We start from the raw sequence: 11,192 nt of genomic DNA on the forward strand, positions 1-11,192 counted from the left end.
AAATGTGCTAATACTACATGGTCAAATAGTGCAGTTGTGTAATCAGTAAAAAAATACATTACAGTATTTTACATGAAGTCCGTATTGTTGAACTTCTCCACTGTTCACTGATGGAGGCTTGCGTGCAAAATTGTTTGTGGTAATTGCAGTCCTAAAGCTATTATAGCAATTGTATTCCTGGCCATCATAGCATAACTGTTCATATGAATTGAGGTCCAAAGCCATCTTTATGGTTTTAAAGTGGTATCATCCTCAGTAATCTCAATGATCTTTAGCCTGCAGCATGTGGGGCCATACTCAGCAGCAGCATGTAACTTCCAATTGATGAGAACCCTCTTCCTTCCTGCAGGTTTAATCTCCAACCAAAAATCTAACAAACCTGTTTTAGTTGATCAAGAACTTCTTAAGGCAATGATTAGATGGTCAGGTGGGCACAACTATGGTCGGAGCTAAACCTTCAGGAAGGTAGATCTCCAGGAACAGGTTTGGTGACCACTGCCCTACAGATTTCTTGGTAGCAACTCATTATCCAAGTCGAAGTCTTAACTATCCCATTCCAATTTAACCTGCTCAGAGTTAGCTAGCATCTGGAATAGTGACTATGAAACTGTACTTACCAACTATGCTAATACAATAATGAAAACAAATTAAGTTGCTTAAATGAGCAAGTTGTTTCCCTTGTACAGTTTGCAACTGTCTGGGTCCTGGATGTTGTTATACGTGGTGGGTGTGTCAGTTACAAGTGATAAATGAGCAAGTGATTTCCAAGAGAGGTGTTTCCACACAAAAATCCCAATTGTTTTGATTCTGCACTTGTGACCAGAAAATAAATAAATAAATATATATATCTCCAAGGACTGTCCAGAGATCCCAATTTTGCTGCTTGTAGTTCTTAGTTCTGTGTTGTCCCTATTCATATAGAGTCTATATAGTAAACAGTCCTGGAAATTCAGTGAGAACAAAACCACCAGCCACTTCATTTCTCTGGTGCGTCACAGATAAGAAAGAACACTGTTGTTGTAGCTACTTCCAATATCACCACTGTGCAGCCATATAACTAACTTTATGACTTTGTCAGAGCCCTATATTAGAAATAAATGCGTACTTATACTCTGTAAACTAAAATATATTATAGTCACAAAATGAAAGCACAAAAGAAGACAAGGTGGTGGATGAATACATGCTTTCTGAGTGTAAGTAAGTATGAACTCATGTTTGGAACAAGTAAAATTGTGATTCAAATTGGAATTTGGGGCGATTACTTAATCCTTTCATGTGTCAGAACAATACAGTTCTGTTAATGTGGTGTTACATGCTATTTTCAACATTGATATGAATATGTATGTAATACAAGATTTTTATCTATTTTATAGCCCTTCTCCAATAGGATGGTCAGACCTTAGGTTTTCAGTATTCTGTTAAAAAAAATCTTTTGATGTTAAAAAATATAAAATAGATGATGTGAATAAAAGGCGCACAATTGAGGTGACTAGGATTCCCACATTGACGCAAACCTTACTACGTAATCAAAGAAAATATTCTACGTCCACTTGCGAATCCCTCTTCTGACACTCGTAAACTGTTAGAAAATCTTTTGATTATGTAGAAAATGTCAAATATGAAATTGATGATGAGAATAAAATAAAAGGCACCGTCACACCACCACAGCTATATCCTGTTTTGAGGCCTCCGGGAGAGTTGCTATAAGACACTCACAAGGCCAGATACATCATCATTACAACATTATTTACAATTTAATAGAAGGCCTGCCCCAGATTTGCTCAACACATCAAACCTTAAGATGGATGGGCTACAACAGCAGAAGACCACATCAAGTTCCACTCCTGTCAGCCAAGAACAGGAATCTAAGGCTACCTTTGGCACTAAAACATTAGCTTTTTGTGCTATTCATGCAATTTCGTATTATAAAACAAATTGCAGCAAATTTGACATTTATTTCAGTAATCACTTGCATTCTTGCAATAATGACAGGAATGTTTTGTGTCCCAAAATCATTACGCAGTATTACAAGCCTAATCGCAATCAAGCCAAGCAGCCCTGTAAGACAGATCTGCAGTGAAACCTAAACTGGTAAAGACCCTGTAGGACATCTGGTTCTCCTCCTCAATGAAGCAGTACACTGGGTAGCCCTCTGAATACAGTTTCTTTGCCATTATGGTGACCAGGGCTTTGGCGTAGCCTTTCCGTCTGTGCTCCGGCATTGTGTACAGCATTCCCATCGCACAGGAAGCATAGGTCAATATCCATGACACCGGCTGACCCTCCGAGTCCAGCACACAACACGAAGGGAAATTCATGATCATGTCCCTGATGTACCGTTCACTGAATTCACCCATGCCAAACTTCCATGTGCTATTCACCAGAGCAACGTGAGACTCGTTAAGTGAGGACACTTGTAAAGGAAACCTACCGAGTTAAGGAGAGTTGGATTCAATACCTAGTAAATGTTGTACTAAAAAATAATGTTTATTTAGAAACAGTATCATTTTATTTCAACTGCTACAGTATATATGATAGTGCTGTGAAAAAGTATTTGATTTCTTCTGCTTTTGTGTCTCTCATACTAAACAGATTTAGATCTTCATACGAAATACAACATAAAACAAAGGCAACTTGAGTGAACACAGTACATTGTTTATTAATTTAGTTTTTATTGAAGGAAAAAAAGGTTATCTTTTTCTCTACCTATCATCCACATGAAAAACTAATTGCCCCCTTACACTTAAAATCTGGTTGTGCCACTTTTAGCAGCAATAACTGCAACCAAAAAGCTTCAGATAACTGGAGATCAGTCTTTCACATACTTTTTCACAGCACCGTATGTGTGGAAAGAGATTAAAAAATTAAGATGCGTCATTTTGACCTAAAGATAAGAATTATTAATTAGTTATGAAACGTTAACTGGAAAAAACTTAATGAATCTTTTGCATTTGTGAAACCCAGAATGAACAGATTATAAATTGAGTTTAATGACTTGCAGGTTAAAATACTGACTAGTTTAAAGATCAACGGTAAACTGAGAAGGCTAATGGTAGATCTGTTACCTTTCAGTTGTAAGGTTAGATGGATCTTGGAGTGTCATCATGAGGCACGCACATTTTTTTATATTGGGCACCCCTCTGTTCAGAGCTACACTTTTTATCATCTCAGTGTGGCACAGGTCAACACCTAAACAGATTTTTTTGTTTGCAGTGATTATTATATTGATTTATTAGACTGGAGGAGAACAATATTAGTTGCTCTAATTCACCACTCCTATGCCACATGCATGTGTGCATACATGTTGAGATCTTCCAACAAATTCATGAAGCAACTCATGATACAGATAAATACCACCATCATTAATTAATCAATTCCGCTTTCTACCTTATACCTGTGAACATGTTGGACTACATTTAACACCGTAAGGTATCTATTTGCAACTCATGAATACTGGTTAAGGGTTTTGGTCACACCCTTAAAAGAAACCCAGACTATGAAGACTTATACCTTGACACGGAATAATTACCCTCTCCTACTAAAATATGTTGTTAGAAACACGTGAAATACGTTCATCACTTTAAAAATCCTTAATATTTAATACATATTTTAACCATTACCTGACATGCGCAATGCACTCTGAGTCGATGATGTAAAATAATTGCGCTTGAGCACTCAAAAGAATTAGCTACTAGCCCTCACAGCAGGAAAAGAATGCGATACAGGGGATATCTGTAAATATAATCAAACCTGTAAGCATCTTGTTAGTGCGTTTTTTTTCTGTATATTCTCATAACGTAAAGCTCCTGTAAAATTAGCCTAAAACTTCTATCCAAGGCATACCCAAAGTAAAATTAAAGCTGTTCTTCAACCATTTGGAGTGCAGGCATGGTTTTGGTCTCTTTTGAAAGGTGGACTAAATATTTTGACATAAATGGATTGTTTGGACCTTTGCCAGTGTAACAAGACTGTTTTTTTCAGGATGTTATGGATCAGTGGATTACTATGAGGCTACTACTATAAGATTCTTAAATGTTTGTTTGTACATTGGTGGTTTGACAGAGACATTGATTGTAGCTGCTGTTGTGATTGTATCTCAAAGCGGTTTATATCAGTGGAATCACAAGAATCTTAGCTTTCCAAAGATGAGTACCTTTGTGTACACAGAAGCTGTGTAGATAGCATAGATTTGCTTATAAACATGGAGACAGCGTCCTGGTGGGCCGTCGGAATTTTAACAGGATAAAGTATACGATGGAGAGATGGCTGATATTAGAATATGTTTCATCATAAAACGGATTTATATAGAGTATGTCAGCGTTAATCTAATAAGCCCAACAAGTCTTCAATAGTGTCTTAAGTTTACACAGAATGGCGCAAAACATAAAGATACATCAAGTGAGCAGCAGTTTTGTGGGTGGAAACACCATATTGATGAAAGCGGAAGATCTCAGCATGATTGAGCACAGGGTGTTACATGCCACCCCTGGTGATTGTCTGTGGTTCAAAGACCCATAGTTACTTAGAAAACTAGCATTTTGGGTGCCCAAATATTTTACGAAACCTTTGTAATGCAATAACAAGAAGTCAAATTAATACTTAGAGAGATGAACTGCTTCCAGTCAATAACATCTGTCCTGTTCAGTATGCTCCTGAGAGATGGTTCATCCTTAGTAAAAACGCACAAGTCCTTGAATAGGTCAGCTTTCTGTATGTGAGAGAAACAGGTTAAATATGAAAAACTTAACCGTAGCTAGTTTTTGTTGATATTTTATACTAAAGTTATCTCATGCAATACCTCTTGCCGTTGTGGTCTGATGAGTAGCACATTAAAATCTGGCCACTGGTCCACCAGCACATCTATGGGATCAGCTTCTACTCGATTAATCATAAAAACATATCCATACACCTAGACACAAACCCTTCCTCTTATAAATTATTCAATATAAAAGATCTATATATGTATCTAATTTATGCTTGAAATTATGTATTATATCATAACTCTAACATTGACCTCTGCAAAACAGAAATGATTCATTAACCCTTATGATCTGTTTTGGTATAAATTAACCACTCTAAATTTCTACTAAAGCGGAAACATGATTGTTAGTGTTATCTGGGTAAAGCCTCACAATCCTGACCTGTTCTAGCTGTTGTTCAGTTTTCTCTTATGGACATGAACACCAGCATATATTTCACTATATTGTGACTATTTTAGCTTCCAGATTGGACGTGCTTCATTCAAACCACTTTTCTCTTGATGTGTCAGTAAACACTCAATATAAATATCAGAGTGATTTACACACAAAGATTGCAGAAAGGCTTCAGAATACTAGAATCTGTTACGTTACCAGGTGGGAGGCAAGCGCGGGCCGAGCAGTGACAGAAAGGCGAGGGAAGCATGAAGCGCAAAGAACACAGTCCGAAGCAATAGAAAGAATCCAAGACGAGATCCGGCAATCGTAAGTCGTAAACGAGGCTAGAGTCCTTAAACCATGAAAGTCTGAAGCATAGTAGAAAGCTTGGTAACTTACTCGCATTTCGGGAAAACTGAGCGTTACTTCGCGCTACGCTGTCAGTAACAAGGTCTTAAATAACCTTGGGTGGCGCGCTGGTGTTGGCGCTCAGTATTCCTGCGAACTTGAGCTCGGTGGCCGCAAGTTCACCGTGGTGTAACAGAGCCCCCCCCCAAAGGGCTCACTCCGGGAACCGAACTCCTCCGAGGCAGTCCTCTCCTCCGCGGTGTCGGTCTTTCTGGATGAGCCGCATGGAAGTTGTCGCGCAAGCTTGCATCCAGGATATCCCGGGATGGGATCCAACACTGATCCTCTGGGCCGTAACCCTCCCCATCCACCAGATACTCAAGTCCCCCTCTCCTGCCTCTGAAGTCTACGATCTCCCGGACGCGGTAAGCTGGGTGGCCCTCGATCTCTAACGGGTCCGGCGGGGCATTCTCTGGAACAGCCGTGGCTAAGGGGCCCGATGTCACTGGCTTGAGGAGAGAGACATGGAATGAGGGGGCAATACCATGTTTGGGGAGGTCTAGGCGGTAAGTGACCTTGTTTACCCGTTTGAGGATCCGGAAAGGCCTGGCATACTTAGGTCCTAGTTTGCTGCCCAAGAGAGGTGCCTTGAGGTTCTTCGTTGAAAGCCACACCCTGTCCCCGGGCTGATAATCGGGGTGAGTCCCGTGGCTTCTGTCCTCCTTTCATTTGGCGGTGCGGGAGGCCCATACCAGCTGTTGATGGGCGCGTTCCCAGACCTGCTCGCTGCGGCGAAACCACTTGTCCACTGCCGGGGAGTCAGTGGTGGCGGCGTTCCAGGGGATTAGCGGCGGCTGATAACCCAAGACGCACTGGAACGGGGTTAGCTGGGTGGTGGAATGTCGCAGCGAGTTCTGGGCATACTCTGCCCACGGGAGGAAGTGACTCCAGTCCTCCGGGCCCCAGCTTCTCCATGAAGCTGGCCTAGACACGAGACATGAACTGGGGGCCCCTGTTGTTCCCGATTTCTTCTGGGATGCCGAAGTAGCGGAACACATGCTGGAACAACAGGTCGGCCGTGGCGAAGGCAGAGGGAAGGGCCGGCCTGTAAGCGACTTAGAAAATCAGTCCACGACCACTAGTATAGCCGTGCTGCCTTGTGATTCCGGCAAGTCCGTTAGGAAGTCCAGGGCCAGATGGGACCATGGACGTGCGGGTATGGGAAGTGGTACCAATTTCCCGACGGGTAAAGCACAGGGCGTCTTTGAGCGGGCACAGGTGGAGCAGGAGGACACGATACGCTGTACCTCCCTGGGCATGTGGGGCCACCAATATTTTTCGTCTAGCAGTTTGTAAGTGCGTTGGGCCCCGGGGTGTCCCGTCGCTCGCGTCGTGTGAGCCCAGATGACAAGCTTCATGTGGTAATGTTCTGGCACGAATTGCTTCCCTGGGGAACAGGCTGCTGGGATTCATGACCTGGGGAGGCGAGCTAGGGCTTGGTTCAGGGCCCACTCGATGGCGCCCACAATGTAGGAGGGGGGTACGATGTACTTCTCCTGATCTGCCAGGCCCTCGGGAGAGTGGATGCGGGACAGAGCATCAGCCTTCGTGTTCTTGGTCCCTGGCCTGTATGACAAGGTGAATTGGAACCGGGAGAAGAACTAAGACTAGCGTGCTTGGCGGGGTGTGAGCCGCTTAGCCGTCCTCAGGTACTTGAGGTTCTTGTGATCAGTGTAGATCATGAATGGGTGGTCGGCGCCCTCCAACAAGGGTCTCCACTCCTCGAGGGCCAATTTGACGGCCAGGAGCTCCCGGTCCCCCACATCATAATTATGCTCCGCTGGAGACAGTTTTCACGAGAAGAAGGCCACGGGATGCAGCTTGGGTCTATCCCCGAACCTCTGAGACAGGATGGCCCCCCACTCCCGTCTCAAACGCGGCAACCGCCACGACGAACGGTCTGAAGGGGTCCGGGTGTCGGAGGATGGGGGCAGTGGTAAACGCCCGCTTAAGCCTCTCCAGGGCCCCCTGGGCGTGAGAGGTCCAGGCAAGGCGCAGAGGTTTCCCCTTTAAGAGGGACGTCAGGAATTGTGCAATCTTGCTAAAATCTCGGATGAACCGCCGATAAAAGTTCGCAAAGCCCAGGAAGAGTTGCAGCTCCTTAACGGTTCAGGGCATGGGCCACTCCACCATTGCCTTCACCTTGCTTTGGTCCATGGCGACGCCCTCTGGACTGTGATGGTGCGTTGGTGAAATTTGCACTGCTCGGCCTTCACGTACAGCTGGTGTTCCATCAAGCAGAACAGCACCTCTCGGACCTGCTTGAAGTGTTCCTTCAGGGACGTTGAGTAGATCAGTATGTCGTCAATGTACGCGACGACACACTGCCCCAATAGATCCCTCAGGACGTCGTTGATCAGATTTTGGAACACTGAGGGAGCGTTAGCGAGTCCACACGGCATGACCAAATAATCATAGTGCCTGGAAGTGGTGCTAAAGGCCGTTTTCTACTCGTCGCCCTGCCTGATGCGGATCAGATTGTACGCGCTGCGTAAGTCCAGCTTCATGAAGAAGGACGCGGACCTCAGCTGTTCAAGGGCTGCGGGCGCTAGTGGGGTAACGGGGGGGTAACGGTACTTAACGGTCACCTGAGTGAGACCCCTATAGTCGATGCACGGTCCCTGACCCCCTCCCCTCTTCTCCACGAAGAAGAACCCAGCGGACGTGGGTGACGTTGACGGCCGAGTGTACCCCTGTTGGAGTGCCTCTTGAATGTATGCGTTCATGGCCCGCTGTTCTGCTTGGGAGAGCGGGTACACTCGACCCCATGGCGGGCTGGCTCCGGGGAGGAGGTCTATGGTGCAATCATAGGCCCTGTGTGGAGATAGGCCACTTGCTCGTTCCTTACTGAATACCTAACGGAGGTCATGATACTCTGATGGCACGGTGACAGGGACATGGGACAGGGGGCTGTCCCAAGGGATACGTAGTCCACGCCAGCTCGGTGGCCGCGAGTTCGCCGTGGTGTAACAGAATCAGTATTACTTTGTTTCGGATGGACAAAGAAATCACTGTCTCTTAGTTTTTGGCATTCATTCTTTTCTCTTCTTTAGGTTCAAAGTCTGTGTGTAACCTGACAGAGTCAGATCAGTTGTTCTATAGTTATATAACAGTAGAGTTCTAGTTAAGGAGTCACAAAAGCCAATATACATTAGTTATTGATAAACTTTAGATTTAAGATTTGATTTTTACATTATCCAGCAAACGTTTTCCAATGAGCAATTGTTTAAGCCACCTGCCATAAATATATGACTGATGCATCTGTAATGACAATTTTTAAAATAAATAAATAAATAAATAAAATTAAAAAAACATACACACATTTCACTCCTTAATGAGTTCCCAAAACACTGATTTTCACCTGCCACTAACAAACATACCCTGCATTTATAGCACATTAACTGTGTAGTTTACAGACCTGTTGTGACTGGGGAAAGTAATGTCTGAGCGCTTCCTCAGCTTTCTTCAGCTCTTCTTTATTCAGCACCTTCATGGCTTTATATAAATAATTCTAAAAAGTGCTGTACCAAATCCAGTCACAAACAAAACCAATTCAAATGAAGATCCACACATTCAACACTTGTAAGCTCTGGCAGTAACTGAGCAAGATATTATTATAGCCTAACCATCAGTGCTTTGACATGTCGGAAATGCAGGCTACTTTTGGCGCAGCTTATTTAATATCATTCGGCATTTCCAAAGTCCTGCCCACATTTTTTTACACTTACTCAGCTTATTTTGCAGTAGATTTATGGGAATTTTGCATGCCACAGATTGTTTACTAGCGTAATGCATATGTGGTCACACCTTTTTTGCATCCAGAGACCACTTTACAAAAATGTGTATAAAAATAATTTGGCTATGTAGCCTGCTGGAGCTATAGCGCTTTTTCTTCCGGCACTTTCCACTGTCATTAGGTTCAAGTTCATATTACTTACATGCAGGAATGTCAATAGAGATTTATGAGGGGGGGGGGGGGCTGCTAAGCCTCAAACTCAGGGGGTCTGGGCATACTCCCCTCAAAATTTTAATTCAAATTTGAAGCCACCAAAACATCTTACTAATCATGTACATTTTAGACTAAGAATGGGTGTCCTCATTTGTCCCCATTCATCCAACACCAACAGAGACATGCAGAGAGTTCCTCTGAGGCAGGGGCCCAAACGTGTATATATATATATATATATATATATATATATATATATATATATATATATATATATATATATATATATATATATATATATATAAGAGCTAATTTTACTACTTTAACTACTTTACAAACTTTATATATGAGAATGACACTACTAATATAACCTAAACAATATTTCATTTTTACATTCATAGAAATAATTAAAATAATGTGGCAACTTTTAATGGAGAGATGAATCCAAAGAATCTTTAAAAGAAAATTTAAATATAAATATTGTTATTTATAACATTATGAAAAAAAAATACAATATTAAGATCCACAATTGTAGTGACACACCCACTGTATGTCACTTATTGTAAAGTCAGTAAAATATTTACTTTTTAAATTTACATTTTGCATCAGCACTCTGATTTCCATAAAACTGCAGCACTGATAACTGAATTGGCTTTTTAGTCTCAAAGCTTGTCATTTTTGCCTTCTGAATTTCATTTTAAAAGATAAATTGGGATTTTAATGATCTTATATCACAATTTTCAGATCACGAAGGCTACAGGACAAAATTTACCATATTAATGGCAAGCTACTACAGAATATCCATATTTGTGATATTGAAAAATGGGTTCATTATTATTTTTCGCTGCGACTCTGCAGATCATGCTCAATGGAGCAGGCACTTTCAGTTTATTGCATCTGTTGGGCTAAATGGTTTTCATTTCTATAAAAAAAATAAAATAATTAATAAATAAATAAATAAATAAATAAATAAATAAATAAATAAATAAAAAAAATTAAAAAAAAGAGTGGGGGTGGTGCCGCAGGGGGAGGGGCAAGGGAAATCTGTATATGGCTGAACAGAAAACCGAGTAACACCGACTATCACTCTCTGTAAACACATGATGCTTTTTTTCAGTCTCATTTTAGCTCACCTTATTTCAGCCACGTTGATAAGGAAGCTGTCCCTTTCGCTGCCTACTTCTTCAGTTTTTCTTTAATTTTCTGTCCTCTTTGTCTGTTTGGCATCGTGTCTTTACTGACTATTTAACATACATATAATATAACAAGGTTACTTGCATGTCTGGAAATGTAGTCTAATGAACTTGAGTATCTAGTACTTACCAACACATTCCCTCTCAATCAATTTGAAAACTACCGGCGATAAGCATATACAATGCTGCTAATATTACGAAAAGGTTAGCAGAAGAGCTAGTGGTTTCAGCATACCTGTTGAAGCGAGACGCGTTGTGATTGCGTCATAACAACATTCTCAGACTTTCCTTGGGATTAATTTGATAATGATCTGGGAGTATTTCTCTTCAAGACCAGGTGGGCGCGTGATCGCGTCATTCTGCGCTCGCGCTGCCTGTGTGTGAGTCAGCAGCAGGTGTGCGAGTGAGCAGCGGAACTGATACCGTGATAATGCTCAGCATCATTAATAAATATAAAAAAATATAAATAAATAAATAAATAAATACAAACGTAAACGGTTTAAACAGTAA

General features: G+C 42.0%; 1 pseudogene; it reads right to left on the reverse strand.

Moving 5' to 3' along the window:
- Positions 1-1,175: 1,175 nt before the first annotated feature.
- On the reverse strand, positions 1,176-9,678 carry LOC108263370 (glycine N-acyltransferase-like; annotated as a pseudogene).
- Between the last annotated feature and the right edge of the window lie 1,514 nt (positions 9,679-11,192).

This window comes from Ictalurus punctatus, chromosome 3 (assembly GCF_001660625.3).
Source record: "Ictalurus punctatus breed USDA103 chromosome 3, Coco_2.0, whole genome shotgun sequence".
NCBI classification, from domain to species: Eukaryota; Metazoa; Chordata; class Actinopteri; order Siluriformes; family Ictaluridae; genus Ictalurus; species Ictalurus punctatus.